The sequence below is a fragment of the Bombina bombina genome, chromosome 8, assembly GCF_027579735.1.
Source record: "Bombina bombina isolate aBomBom1 chromosome 8, aBomBom1.pri, whole genome shotgun sequence".
Lineage (NCBI taxonomy): Eukaryota > Metazoa > Chordata > Amphibia > Anura > Bombinatoridae > Bombina > Bombina bombina.
The window spans coordinates 24,881,164-24,897,771 of NC_069506.1; the positions used below are offsets into that span (position 1 = coordinate 24,881,164).

The 16,608-nt window shown below is 38.0% G+C and overlaps 1 long non-coding RNA gene across 2 annotated transcripts in view; it reads left to right on the forward strand.

Moving 5' to 3' along the window:
• Nucleotides 1-16,608, forward strand: part of LOC128637959 (uncharacterized) — a 167,440-nt gene that overhangs the window by 108,605 nt on the left and 42,227 nt on the right. The window contains exons 1-2 of one of the 2 annotated variants that reach the window (XR_008399020.1): nt 7,881-7,926; nt 14,669-14,747. The exons of the other annotated variant lie outside the window; for it this stretch is intronic. This is a non-coding gene — a long non-coding RNA (uncharacterized LOC128637959). Of the gene's footprint in view, nt 1-7,880; nt 7,927-14,668; nt 14,748-16,608 lie in introns of those variants that run through there. 2 annotated transcript variants of the gene reach the window in all.

Here is a 16,608-nt window from a genome sequence, read left to right on the forward strand (position 1 = left end):
GAGAGAGAGAGAGAGAGAGAGAGAGAGAGAGAGAGAGAGAGAGAGAGAGAGAGAGAGAGAGAGAGAGAGAGAGAGAGAGAGAGAGAGAGAGATTTATCATAGTCCGCTCACACTATGATAAATCTACCCCAATATCTTCACCACTGTCAGCTCTCTGAAGACGCACAGTGTTTTTATTTTTCTTGTGCACGGCCCTCACAGCATATGTGCGTATGTTTCTGAAAACCAGGAATGACTTTTACTAGAAGCATTTTTGCTAATCTAAATACATTGCACATTTCAATTTTGACCTTTCTATCCCTTTGTGCCATGTCTGCTCATTTGTAATAGACCTACACACAAGGATTCCCCTATATGCTAATATATATCCCTACCTATATTCGCTATACGCAACTGCAACAGACTAGAGAGTTTATCCCCACACCCTAGGACATGAACCTCTCATTACCACTCATTAGAAAGGCATTTGTCTGGACAGATTTGAAAAAGTTTGGACTTGTCTGGAGCCATAAAACACTCACTTCCCAATTAAGTGATTCGTGCAGTAGAAAAAAGCTGAAAAACAGAATTTGCGCTTCATGGATCAAAGAGAAAAGATTGCACCAGAGCTTGCTGGGGCATAAAAATTTAATAACCAGGAAGGGGCCGAAAAAACAAGGGGAAAGAAACAGATTCTCTCAATATATTCAAACACTTTGTTATTGTGACTATTTACCGTTTATTTACTAAACACTGCAAAATAAACCAAGGTTAAATCACTTAATGGTTAGAGTGAGTAGAATGTATTGGGAAAACTGTCGCCCTTCCTATCCCCTGTGCTGAGTGCTAAGTACCCCCAAAAACGTAGTTCTTGAAGCAGCACAGCTAATACCCCAATACAGTACCACTGAATACAGAGGCTATAACCCTTATTGCTAAATTACTTTTCCAAACTTCCATTAAGAAGCCACAAAAACTTAATTTTTAAGAGCTGATATTTGTATTATGTTAAATTCCATAAACTGTACTATTACATTTGTTCAGCATCAGTGCATATGAATGGAATATTGTAAGTTCTCATACCGTTCACTGAATGGAATGTGATTTTGGCAGAGTCAGAGAAGACAATGCGTATCCCAATATTCACCCTTTGGCTGCCAGAATGGGTTGCATAGGAATGCATTTAAGCCATATGCATCAATTTACATGAGTGGGCTTTACATAATGTTGGGTTATATGGTAACATCACTATTCCTCTTAGTCTAAAAGTCTGTATTAGTCATGAAAGCATATGTTTACTATTTTATTGGTTTTAGCACCTCTATAAAAATGAGCACTGCGGATCCTTATCTGTCTCAGTGTCGGTCAACACCAGCATCAGTAACTTGACAAACTGCCCCAAAAAAGAGTAGTTATTCTGGATGTTTGTAAAAGCATTATTAATACCTAACGTTTACTTACAGCCTTGAGTAGAGTAGCAATAGTGTTATCCCTGGATAACTGAAATACCCACTCCCTTCCTGCACTGATCTCTCACACTTGAACATTTACTCTTTGTAGGTCCTATATCCTACAACATTTTACTGCTCGCCCACCTCCAAACATAGAAGCATAAAATCCACAACCTCTCAATGCTGTAAAACACCTGTCTTGTCACTATCCTTCAGCCCTTGACAAAATGGCTTTTCCCAGCATTGTCTGCCCATGGCACCCTTGTCCCCATTGGATCCATGGCATACTAAGTAGACTAGACCTGCTTCGCATTGAAATATTTCCAGACGACTGAGCAGCAATGGCACGAAACTTGTTCCTTGGCTTACTTTCTACTCTTCAAGCTACTTCTCTGCTATCAACTACTCCAAGCCAAATACTCTTTCTGTCATATCAACTCTTTTTTCCACCCCAAAAGTTTAATTTGAAAGTCCATCTCAGAACAGGCCTGCTAATCGCTTCAAATGCAAAACTGATACATTTACCTACAAACTATTCTTCCACTACCCCCCCCCCCCCCCCAATGCTGGTCATAAACCCCCAAGATCAACTTACCTATAGCCTTAACTCCAAAACTACTTGTTATGGGGGATGAGGTGTCTGACATTTTATCCAGCTTTACTATTCACTCTTGATCCCATTCCCTGACAGCTGATACTTTTCCTCTCAACTTCTCTCACAACAATCCATTTACACATATTCAATCTCATCTTTAAAACAGGCACATTTCCATCAACCTTTATAGTTGCCTTAGTTACACCATCCCTTAAAGGGACCTTCATTTGAAGTTCACCAGCCTCCCTCTCCAAATACCACCTGTAGTGTTACTTCTACTTGTCACTAAGCATCTCAAACATCTTATATGTAGATGGCTGCTTAACACATTTTCTTACATATTTTCTTTTGGGCCCCTTTGCAATGCTACATTTCCTCCCAAAACCCCACAGAGACATTACCAAGATGACAATTGATCTCCTTACAACCAAGTCTAAAGAATGTTTCTCCTTGGTAAACCTTCTTGATCTATTTGTTGTTGTTTTTTAAATTGTCCACCGCCCTGTCCTACTCCAAACCCTCTATTGCTTTGGCATTTGTGAAACAGTTCAGATTATGCCACTACCAGTCTCAACCAATTCTCATCGGCTTTGCTCTGTCAGTTTCTCCACTGGTTTCCCATTACCTTACAAATACAATCACCTTCTTAGATCTCTGCCAATGTCTGCAGATACTCTCCCTCTGATCCCCTTTACTCTGCCACAAATAAGGACGATTCTATGGAGGTTCAAAAACAGCCCAATCTTTTAATTTGAAGACTTTTTTGGATGAAGAAGAGGATAAAACTTGCCCTTCCTTGACGCTGTCCCTTTACATCTAGCCACACTTCCAGACCACCTTATCACAACCTCAACTGCTTCATCGCAATCCCATATCACTCAGCTATGCACATAGAACACCCACAATTCAACCTGCCCTTGCTCCACCTATAGAACAATGATGACTCCATCCACAGGCCTTAATGCACAGAGTTCTGCAAGCTAAGTGTTTGCCACTCTAAGAAAATGTTATTTCTATAACCACCACTACCACAGATTTACTTCTCTTATACTCCAGGACATTCCCATACCCTGCTGCCCAATTGTATAGTATTACTTGCATCGCTCTGTGAGACTTGCATTCCATAAAAAAGTATAGTTGTTCCACCCCAGGAGTTAGGACCCTCACAGATTGTCTCAGTTATCTGCACACACACAGAGAAACACTGATACAAAAAAACACACATTACAAAACACATACAAACATTAAAACGCATTAAAGGGACAGTTTACTCCAGAATTTTTATTATTTAAAAAGTTAGATAATCCCTTTATTGCCCATTCCCCAGTTTTGCATAACCAACACGTATTAATATACTTGAAAGAGGGGGTCTAGTATTCTAGACATTAGCTAAGGCTTAATTTTCGTATATTTGGTTACAGGTATTATTGTGATGCCCTTATATCGGCATTCAGAGAGCACGCAGGTTACAATAATCCTGTTATAATTATCAGCAAAAACCCTATAAGTTGACTTTTGGCATTGCGCTATCAAAGAATTTTTTTTTAACACAATTAAGATATAAAGCTATAAATACCAACAAGAAAGTGCAAATCGGAACTAGCCTCTTGTATTTAGGTTGAATATAGGGGCATTTGCATCAACAGACAAAAAACCTAACTTGGTATCATGCCTTCATAATGTATATACAAGCATTACTGCTGCGGTTGAACTTAAGGATACCAAGGGGGTGTAACTTGTTTTTACAATTGTGCCTCATATTCTTAACTTATAGAATATTTTATAAATCTATTCAAAAGCCTAAATTCAGGTCACAGTATTCAGCAAAGATATTATACTTAGTAAGAATGTATTTTTGATACTGTAATGTGATCGACTAGACTCTAATGAACTAGCATCTCTGAGTTGCTACTATCGATTTAGAATAGTTCAACAGTGTAAGAACGTTGATAATCACATGAGATATACTTATATATGATTTTGGTAAACTATTAACCTGTAGTATATCAGACCACCATTCAGGTAAAGCACTTTTTTAGTTAAGTATTCATATCATACTAGACGGGTAAATTAAGGGAGTTTGTAAGTGATTGTTACTTGTATTGTAGCATTATCAATTTACTGGTACCATTGTTTACTTGTTACAAATAGATCACAGCAATATCCCCAATCAGCTCTCGCCTATGCAAATTAGGAAGCTCACCAACGACAAATATTGTCAGTACTCCATTACAGGAGCACCTATTAAAGATATTCTTAGTGTACCATGCTTACAAAATGCACTAAGTAGATTTGCAAGTGTTACAAACATTTTACCACAATATACCATAACCATCTACATCTTACTAGCCTTACTGTCCAATAACTTTCTGTAATAAGGTATGCTATTGCATGTGTCAGGGCAAACTCTTCCTACTTGGATTAGGCAGTCTATATAATAGGCAAAGCCTATGTTATGAGATTAATAACGAACATTTGCAATTCATAGTACAGAAATTCTGTCCAATCCGGTCATCTCTAAGCTCTGCTTAATTCCTATTAAAGTTGATACAATCCTGGGTTTTTAATTGTATTGTCTTTCCATTATTTTAAAAATAGTCCAATAAAAGTTATGTTTTAATTTATCTCACTGATCCGCTATCTTGTAACTCAGTTAACAATTCCACGTTAGGGAACAAGAGTGCTATTTATGTGTACAATTCCTGGAGATTCTGATCCCCAATCTTTTGCTTAACGTATTAATATACTGTTTTACCTCTGTGATTACTTTGTATCTAAGCCCCTGCAGACTGCCCCCTTATTTCAGTTCTTCTGACAGACATGCATTTTAGCCAATCAGTGCTGACTCCTAGGTAACTCCATGGGCGTGAGCACGTTATCTATATAACACATGTGAACTACTCCCTCTAGCTTTGAAAAACTGTCAAAATACATTCAGATAAGAGGCAGCCTTGAAAGGCTTAGAAATTAGCATATGAGCCTACCCAGGTTTAGCTTTCAACTAAGAATATCAAGTGAACAAAGCAAAATTGATGATAAAAGTAAATTGGAAAGTTGTTTAAAATGACATGCCCTAAGGGTAACTCAGCAGTGCAGGTAAGTTCAGAGACGAGGTATGAGTGTGCGCAATAATTATACACACACACAAACACACACACACACACACAAACACACAAACACACACAAACACACACACACACACACAAACACACACAAACACACACACACACACACAAACACACACACACACACAAACACACACACACACACACAAACACACACACACACACACACACACACACAAACACACACACACACACACACACACACAAACACACATACTGTATACACACCCCTTTACTCTCTATCATGACCTTCTGCACACAGAAATATGATATCCTTTTACTGCTGTGACGCGGTGTCTGCCCTGAATGCAGGAAATTACAATATGACTCAGAATATTGCAATGACATCCTATGAGGGGGTTCACTTCTCACCTAAATACTACACTAAACTTTATTTTCACAATATATTCTTCCTCCCAACCGCTACCTACCTCCTGTGAAATTGTTTATATCACTCATATACAGATCGGAAAATGACAATAAATCAACTGTACGTATATGATATGTATTCCATCAATAAAGCTCTGTCTGTCTACAAAAGATCTGCATACAAAATAAATATTTTGAAATTGTTTTAAACTACCATTTTCTTATGCAATGTTTCTTTTGCAGTTCAGGGATATACCCTTTGAAAGCCTCTTGATTATGTTCATCTTATCTCCTTTTCTATGACCGATATAAATAAGTTTATGGACTGGTTAAGCAATCACTAACCAAGAATCAGTAAACCAGGCCTGCCCTTTGGGCAAGAGGGGCCCCTCACTGTCAGGGGTGAAGGTATGAGAAGGTGCAATGCACATCCTGTATTTTGTTTTTGAATAAGTGTTAATGGTATCCTGAGGTGTAATACATAGTGTTATTCTTTATATAAGTAACACTGAATGTTGGGAAGGGGTGGGCAATACAGGGAGCAGGGCATATGGGGTAGGGGAATAAGAGCGCCGCTGGGCTGTGGGGCCTCACAATTCTTTCTTACCCAGGGCCCTGCAGATGCTAAGGGTATCCCTGCAGTAACCTCATTCATAAAACTAATCTCTTAATAAAAAAAACTCTCATAGCGCATTTCTTCAAGGCCGCTCTGCTCCTGACAAGGGTGTGGTGTTCTGTGGTGGCAGAAAAGTGGCCTATGACTTCTCCTAATAAGGGTGTGGGGGCCTGTTCCTGAGGAAAAATTACCCTAGGCAAGGTAAGGGGGCTGGGGCAAGGGGTGGAGACGGCGCCAGGAGGGGGGTTGGGGCCATCTTCTAACATTTCCACGGCTGGTGTTCTGTCGAAAACTCCAAGAAATCAAAAACTCCAAGATTAGGTCAATACCGGGGACTCTTACATTTTAACTCTATGTTTTTGCCTCTGTCTGGGGGGCGCACCGCCGATCCTCTGGCATCCACCCCAAAATAGATAGTGAAGATAGGTGATTACAGTCCTATCTGATTGGCCTGTGTCACAGTGAGGGACAGGATGCACAACCAATCAGATGTATGGATTCAACGGAAGTGACGTAATCTTGGAGTTTTCGATTTCTTGGAGTTTTCGATAGAACACCGGTCTGGTTTCCCAATCTCATCCCCCTGGAACACGCTGGAACTCCCACGATCAACCATTTTTGCATTTACAAGATTGCCAGTACTAATACCATTCTATCCAGCGAGACGACTTTAACAGACATGCAATATTTAACATTATATGTTAATGGATGCAAAAGGCAATTGACTACAAAACATAGGCAAAATGAGCTGATTGGATTTTGAACAGTGAGACCCCTCATCAGCCTAACGAGCGTCTACAAAACAAGCCCCCCTGTGTAGAATTTTGTTACATCATCATTACTGCAGGATTCCTTTCTGTGGGCAGAGGAAAATAAATCAGTTTTCAGGGTAAATTATAGAAAAAGCTGCCAAAGCAAACAATGATGTACATTACAACATTTTTTTGGGAGGGTTAAAAGCATAATTAAACTTTTTTTAATTTTTTATTTTTTTTATTCTAATGTCCCTTTTAACATTAAAAAACAAACAAGTACTTACAATTTTAAAAAAAAGATTCCAAGTTACTTCTATTATAAAATTTGCTTTGTTCTCATTGAATCCTTTGTTGAAGAGATACTATACCCAGGTAGGTAGAGTGTATGTGTCTGGCACATTACATGGCAGCAAACACTGCTGGCACCTACTGCTCTTGCACATGAATAACAGTATTAACGCCTAAAGCATATGAATATAGGTACTGTCATAGTATACCCTGTGTATGTAGTACCTACGTCTAACCTTCTGCCTCATGCTGTGGTCTCCGCTGTCAGCTTTGAGAGCTAAGACTGCAGCCAGAGAAAGTAAAAGGGGAATGTTATGTTATCTATATAACACATGTGAGCTACTCCCTCTAGCTTTGAAAAACTGTCAAAATGCATTCAGATAAGAGGCGGCCTTCAAGGGCTTAGAAATAAGCAAATGAGCATACCTAGGTTTAGCTTTCAACTAAGAATATCAAGAGAACAAAGCAAAATTGATGATAAAAGTAAATTGGAAAGTTGATTAAAATTGCATGCCCTACCTGATTCATGAAATTTTAATTTTGACTAGACTGTCCCTTAAATGCACAGACGTTGCTAGGGTTTATTTCAGGAATGTGTCTTTAATTTAGAAAAAAAATTGAATGCATAAAAAATGTTCTATTAACAAACTCGCCGGGAAGTATTTAGATTACATGACAGTTGCATTGTAAATAAAAGAAAGCATAAATGGTCTGGTGATCGTTGTGTAAGGGTGACTCAGCAGTGCAGGTAAGTTCAGAGAGACGGGGTGTGAGTGTGCGCAATAATTCTACACACAAACACACACACACACACACACACAAACACAGACACACACACACACACAACCACACACACACACACATATATACAAACACACATATACACACCCCCTTTACTCTCTATCATAACCTTCTGCACACAGAAATATGATATCCTTTTACTGCTGTGACGCGGTGTCTGCCCTGAATGCAGGAAATTACAATATGACTCAGAATATTGCAATGACATCCTATGAGGGGGGTTCACTTCTCACCTAAATACTACACTAAACTTTATTTTCACAATATATTCTTCCTCCCAACCGCTACCTACCTGCTGTGAAATTGTTTATATCACTCATATACAGATCGGAAAATTACAATAAATCAACTGTACGTATATGATAATGTATTCATGCTGTGGTCTCCGCTGTCAGCTTTGAGAGCTAAGACTGCAGCCAGAGACAGTAAAGGGGAATGTTATGTTATCTATATAACACATGTGAGCTACTCCCTCTAGCTTTGAAAAACTGTCAAAATGCATTCAGATAAGAGGCGGCCTTCAAGGATTTAGAATATTGCAATGACATCCTATGTCATTAAAGCTCTGTCTACAAAAGATCTGCATACAAAATAAATATTTTTAAATTGTTTTAAACTACAATTTTCGTATGCAATGTTTTTTTGCAGTTCAGGGATATACCCTTTGAAAGCCTCTTGATTATGTTCATCGTATCTCCTTTTCTATGACCGATATAAATAAGTTTATGGACTGGTTAAGCAATCACTAACCAAGAATCAGTAAACCAGGCCTGTCCTTTGGGCAAGAGGGGCCCCTCACTGTCAGGGGTGAAGGTATGAGAAGGTGCAATGCACAGCCTCTATTTTGTTTATGAAGAAGTGTTTATGGTATCCTGAGGTGTAATACATAGTGTTATTCTTTATATAAGTAACACTGAATGTTGGGAAGGGGTGGGCAATGTGGGGTAGGGGAATTAAAGCTGGGCTGTGGGCCCCACAAATCTTTCTTGCCCAGGGCCCTGCAAATGCTAAGGGTATCCCTGCAGTAACCTCATTCATAAAACTAATCTCTTAATAAAAAAAAGCACTCACTGCTTCATTTCACAGCTGGAAAATTGTGAGATGCCCCTCATCAGAGCAGCGAGTGGCGAGATAGGTACCACTGAAAACAATAAAGCTGCAACCTTTAACTTCACGCCACATAGAACCATTTCCACTGTCACGGAAACTAACATCACAGAAAAGTTTTAAAAACATTACAAAACAAACCTCCGTAAAACATTTCACTCTTAAATATGCACAGAAAATTTAGAAAAAAAAAGAGAAAGTGGGATCTTTGTCAGCTTTGATATAATGAGATACAAAAGAGACAAGATATTTCACACGGGCAATCAACCAGTGCTGGATTTGCCCACCGGGATGCCGTAGGGCCACATGCTTGGTCAGGGAAGTTATCGAGCGAGCCTTGTGCGCATGCATAGCGCATTTCTTCAAGGCCGCTCTGCTCCTGACAAGGGTGTGGTGTTCTGTGGTGGCAGAAAAGTGGCCTATGACTTCTCCGAATAAGGGTGTGGGGGCCTGTTCTTGAGGAAAAATTACCCTAGGCATGGTAAGGGGGCTGGGGCCAGGGGTGGAGGCAGGGCCAGGAGGGGGGTTGGGGCCATCTTCTAACATTTCCACGGCTGGTGTTCTGTCGAAAACTCCAAGAAATCAAAAACTCCAAGATTAGGTTAATACTTTGGACTCTTACATTTTAACTCTATGTTTTTGCCTCTGTCTGGGGTGCGCACCGCCGATCCTCTGGCATCCACCCCAAAATAGATAGTGAAGATAGGCGATTACAGTCCCATCTGATTGGCCCATGTCGCAGTGAGGGACAGGATGCACAACCAATCAGATATATGGATTCAACGGAAGTGACGTAATCTTGGAGTTTTCGATTTCTTGGAGTTTTCGATAGAACACCGGTCTGGTTTCCCAATCCGACCCTGCAATTGCCTCTATCTCAAACCTGCATACTGAGTCACAGTTTACGTGAAAAATCATGACGCCCCTGGAACACGCTGGAACTCCCACGATCAACCATTTTTGCATTTACAAGATTGCCAGTACAAATACCATTCTATCCAGCGAGACGACTTTAACAGACATGCAATATTTAACTTTATATGTTAATCGCTGCAAAAGGCAATTGACTACAAAACATAGGTAAAATGAGCCTGATTGGATTTTGAACAGTGAGACCCCTCATCAGCCTAACGAGCGTCTACAAAACAAGCCCCCCTGTGTAGAATTTTGTTACATCATCATAACTGCAGGATTCCTTTCTGTGGGCAGAGAAAAATAAATCAGTTTTTAGGGTAAATTATAGAAAAAGCTGCCAAAAACAAACAATGATGTACATTAGAATTTTTTTTTGGGGGGGGGGGGTTAAAAGCATAATTAAACTTTTTTTTTAATGATTAATTTTTTTAGTCTAATGTCCCTTTTAACATCCATTGATTAAAAAACAAACAAGTACTTACAATTTAAAAAAAAAGTTTCCATGTGCATGTGTCTGGAACATTACATGACAGCAAACACTGCTGGCACCTACTGCTCGTGCACATGAATAACAGTATTAACGCCTAAAGCATATGAATATAGGTACTGCGTCATAGTATACCCTGTGTATGTAGTACCTACGTCTAACCTTCTGCCTCATGCTGTGGTCTCCGCTGTCAGCTTTGAGACCTAAGACTGCAGCCAGAGACAGTAACAGGGATAGTGCTTCCTTTGCCATATGAAGCCAGATCACCAATACAAACGGATAAACTCTGTGTCACTGTGCTGTCTGTATTTGCTGCAGTGGAGCCGTAGGTAGTGGGGGTGAGAAGGAGGGAGGGGGGTGGGCGGCCAATGGCCGGAGTGGGGGGTGAGAGCAAGGAAGAGGAGGGTTACCTACGCTACAGAAGATATTTTACTAGGAGGGAGTGATCCACTACACTACTGCAGAGGGGATTATAAGAGGTAAAATAGATCATCACTCCAGCAGGTAAAATGAATCATTGAGAGCACACTAAAGAGGAGACAATTTCAGAGTACACTGTCCCTTTAAGAAGCAGTCAACACATTTAGAAATATGTAGTGCTCATAAGTGTTGTGGGTTAAATGGCATTTATGGTAAATAACTCAGTCCTGAACTTTGCATTAAAGGAACTTTGCATCAAATTGTTTATTTATGCATAGTATATGTTAGCACTGCAATACAACAATATATATATATATATATATATATATATATATATATATATATATATATATATATATATATATAATGTTTTAAAGGCATTTAAAACCATACCTTTCTTAGTAAAATGTGTAGGGTTTGCATCTTGCAAGCAGTCCAGGAATATACCCCTTGAACATTCTGTCAGAATTTATGTTCCTGGTTTATTTAGCTGTACCAATCAAAATTTGACATGTAAGACTGTAAAATAGCCCTGTACACAAACAGTATCAGTAGAACTGATATTTGCATGTCATGTCTGCAGTTGTGTTCCTGCACTGAGACATTTATTTTTTTGTTTTTGTGTTTGTGAGGAGGGTCACTGTCAACTGGTTCAGTGGTAAATGGGCAGCTAGTAAGGCCATGTCCTTAAAGGGATATGAAACCCCAAACAACTTTTATAATTTAATTCTCTTATCAAATTTGCCTAGTACCCATGGTATTCTGAGTTGAAGAGATACCTAGGTAGGCATCTGGTGCACTACATGACAGGAAATAGTGCTGCCCTCTAGTGCCCTTACAACTGGATAACATTCTTGTAAAACTGCTGCCATATAGTGCTCTAGACACGTGCACTCTCCTGAGCTTATATCTCTGCTTTTCAATAAAAGATACCAAGAGTTGTTTAAGGTGGTTTAAAATTCCATTCTCTATCTCAACCATGAAACGGAAAAAAAAAAATGGGTTTCATATCCCTTTAAGACCCAGTTGTACACAAATATGCACTTCATGTATCATGTAAGCTTCAAAATGAAAATAAACAGATTTAACTTTTTTTCATGAAAAAAAAGTATTTTAACATAAGGGTTTACTGGCTTTTAATCTTTATAATTTCATAATATTTTCTGCTGTACTCTATAATTTCATACTTTTTACTGTGGTCCAGTATTCCAGTTAAAGACACTCACCCTAATGAACTGTTACAGAAGCGTTTGGTGCCACTTGCTGTGTGTGTAGTACCTGGGGGATACATTTTATTACTGATTTTACAGTTTGTTCCTAGGAAATGTCTTCATCCTTCCCTTTCTGAGCTTTTACTTAAGAAGTATAGTGCAACTGTCATCTTCCTGTAAGCTACGTTCATAATCACATTTTCCTTTTATGGGAAAACTTACTGGGAAATTCTATCCTTGCAGATGCTGCCTGCGTAGATCCCTCGCTGCCCATCACAAAATCAAAACATACAAAGGATAAAACTTTAAAGAAATAGCAACATGAAAGTCACAACACAACATATCATTTTACACACTGACATGATGGATATTTGTAGAATCTTTGCTTCAACCACTGTCTAAGTAAAGTTTAGATAGAGAGGTGCTAATGTCTGGGACTATGAACTAACACACTAGTTATAACAAGAGGTACTGAAAGGTGTTAGCAGGAGATGAATTAAAGGGGCATTCTAATACATAAAAATGTTTGTATTACTAACTCTGGTTTTTATGTGTACCACATACATTGCAGGGACCAAGCAGGAATGATTAACAGAAAGCTAATGATTTGCAGCTACCCGCTAGGGCTTTTATGTCTGCAGCAGTGTTTCCAAGCAGCCGTTAAATACATAGGGGTAGATTTCAATCTATCCGCATGTTAACGGCTGCCTGCAGATAAGTCCTTTTCAGTGTTGACGAGTCTTATATTTTCATTGTTTATCTGCATCAGATTTTTGTAAAATGGCCCTTTATGTAATATGTGCCAGTCCTGTTTTACTGATCACAATCCAAATTCTTGATACTTAAAGGGACATGAAACCCACATTTTTTCTCTCACAATTTAGATATTTTTAACAACTTTCCAATTTACTTGTATTATCTCTTTTTTTGTTCTCTTGGTATCCCATGCTTCTTCAAAAAAGGATATCAAAAGAATGAAGCAAAATAGATAATACAAGTAAATTGGAGAGTTGTCAAAATTGTATTCTCTATCTAAATTATGAAAGAAAAGGTTTGGATTTCATGTCCCTTTAACAACACATTTATATGGACATTTTTCACTTATCGAATTCAACAGCTAAAAGGATTTGATTAAATCCTGACAACACTTTTTGACTTATTACCAAGTACCCCAAAAGTTTTTTAATGTAACTCCAGTAGAAAATGATAATGGTTATACAAGAACTAGCACTGATTGGCTAAAATGCAAGATTGTAAAAAGCACTGAGATAAGGGGCAGCCTGCAGAGGCTTAGATACAAAGCAATCACAGAGGTAAAAAGTGTATTAATATAACTGTGTTGGTTAAGCAAAACTGGGGAATGGGTAATTAAGGGATTATCTATCTTTTTAAACAATAACAATTTCCAAGTAGACTTTCCCTTTAACACACAGCATTATTAACTAATGTATATTAGGATGCTAAATATTTTTTTATAAAAAGAAGAGACAATAAAAAAAAAGATATTTTTTGTCATCATTTTCTAATTTATATACATGCCCATACATTCCAGAAACTCCAACACAATTTAGTTCATAGTGTTTACCTTGTATCATAAAAAGCTAAAATACTTTTAACATTTTTTTGAGCAATTTATCAACCAAAAATATGTTTTTACTGCTAATGCTTTGTGTATAATTTGGGTGTGTTTCTGGCCGCAGGCATCACTGGAGTCAATGCACTACCCTAAAGGGAAGGTACCAAACTCTCTCTATAACACAGCTGCCAATCAACAGGTGAAAACAGCTGTTTGTGACTAATGTAGATTACAAAAGCTGAACAGAAATCACATGAACCTGATGACATTAGCTGACACAGAATTATTTTCTCATCAGTTGGCAGCAGAAGAGTTAATAGAACATTACATTTTTTATGTATGCTTATCATATATTAGCAAAAGATTTGCATAAAAAAGTAAATATATCGAAAGTATTTAAAACTGTAATTTTATTAGTAAAATTTGAATTGGTTTGCAGTCCAGGGACATACACCTTGAAATCCTCTTCTAGAGTATGTTTATCATCTTTTTTGCTGCAGGTAGATATATGTAAGCCCCTGCACTGATCAAGGTATCACTCTGTAGCAGGTTGCAGGGTGCTGAATCTTGAAGGTTGAACTTGTATCTTTCTGAGGAGATATATATATATATATATATATATATATATATATAGATAGATAGATTAGATAGATATAGATATATATATATCCCTTTAAACTGGTATAGGCTGCTATTTTATTTAAAGGGGACGGAACGATAATTAAACTAGTAGAGGAATTATTGCTTTGTTAGTCACTTGTACTTATATATTAACCCTCATGGGTGGCATATGTATGTAGCAGCCAATCACCAGCCACGTTTAGTTGAGGATTGACAGTGCATTTCTGCTCTAGCATATGTTTCAGAAAGCAATTGTACAATATTAAAATGCCCATGGAGTATTAGAGCCATTACTTATTGTCTCTATGCACACTACATCAAGCTAACCCTACTCTCTCTCTTCTACTTTCAGGTATGTGAATAGAGTCCCTGTCAATCTGCAAAGCATTCACTGCACTCTGGTGTTTTTCCTCTCCTGTAGCTCTCTTTCGGTATGTGAATAGAGTCCCTGTCAATCTGCAAAGTATTCACTGCCCTCTGGTGTTTTTCTTCTCCTATAACTCTCTTATGGTATGTGAATAGAGTCCCTGTCAATCTGCAAAGTATTCACTGCACTCTGGTGTTTTTCCTCTCCTATAACTCTCTTCTGGTACATGAATATTTACATAGAGCAAATGGTTTTAGGTTGTTAATTTAGTCCTACATTTGTTGTACTGTTATCCTATGTCTTACTTCTAATGTTTTGTTAATTGCCATGTGATGCTCAATCCTATACTTGCTATTATTCTAAAATGTATAGCTGTCTTATGCCATAGATTTAACCTCCTCTAAATGTTATTGTCTGTTTACTTAACATCTCACCCTGACCAGACCAGAAACTAAATTTCCAATTGGCCTTTCCAATTGTCTTTGATTAGCAATCAACTCAATTTAGTGGACTCAGCTGACTGCCCTGCCTGCATATATTTTACACTAGTTTGGGATGTGCATTGCTATAACAACATATGTTCACATTTTCAAAGTGAACATTTTATAAGTGAGGCACTAGCAATAGAATTATACAAGAATTAAGTGAACATTTTATAAGTGAGGCACTAGAAATAGAATTATACAAGAATTAAGTGAACATTTTATAAGTGAGGCACTAGCAATAGAATTATACAAGAATGAAGTGAACATTTTATAAGTGAGGCATCAATAATAGAATTATACAAGAATTAAAGGGACAGTCTAGACCAAAATAAACTTTCATGATTCAGATAGAGCATGTAATTTTAAACAATTTTCCAATTTACTTTTATCACCAATTTTGCTTTGTTCTCTTGGTATTCTTAGTTGAAAGCTTAACCTAGGAGGTTCATATGCTAATTTCTTAGACCTTGAAGGCCACCTCTTTTCAGATTGCATTTTAAGAGTTTTTCACCACTAGAGGGTGTTAGTTCACTTATTTCATATAGATAACACTGTGCTCGTGCACATGAAGTTATCTGGGAGCAGGCACTGATTGGCTAAACTGCAAGTCTGTCAAAAGAACTTAAAAAAGGGGCAGTTTGCAGAGGCTTAGATACAAGATAATCACATAGGTTAAAAGTATATTATTATAACTGTGTTGGTTATGCAAAACTGGGGAATGGGTAATAAAGGGATTATCTATCTTTTAAAACACTAACAATTCTGGTGTAGACTGTCCCTTTAAGTGATCATTTTATAAGTGAGGCATTAACAATAAAATTATACAAGAATTAAGTGAACATTATATAATTGAGTCATTAACAATAGAATTATACAAGAATTGAACAAGGATGGGCAAGACACAAGGCAAGTACTTTTGTAAAATTATATTTCATATACCTTATTGTTTTCTTATGCAATTGCTACTGTAATACTGTGTCTTATGTGTTTAACTGGTTCCCACTTTTGTAAAAAAAATGTTTGCTGCCTCTTGTCTTGTATAACAAACTACATTATTCAATTACTCCTTCTCCCTCTCCACCTGCACTTTTCATTAGCCCATCTCTCTTAAACTCACCTTACTTTTATACTCATGAACTTTACCTATTCCTAAACACTCTCTCTCCCCCCTGCAGCTCATCTCAAAAGCGGTCTCACTACTGCAAATCTGTATCTCATCTCATGTCACTCTCCCTCTTGCTTTTACTAACTGCTGGTGACATATCCCCTAATCCTGGTCCCCAACCACTGATAAGCCGTGCACATCCATGTGTACCTTCCCATAGACTCAGAAAACAAAACTCTGCAAACCTTACTCACATTCCTCTTGCATCAAAAGCCACTACCCCTTTCACTCTGGAACTCTCGCTCTGTTTGCAACAAGCTCACTTCTATACATGA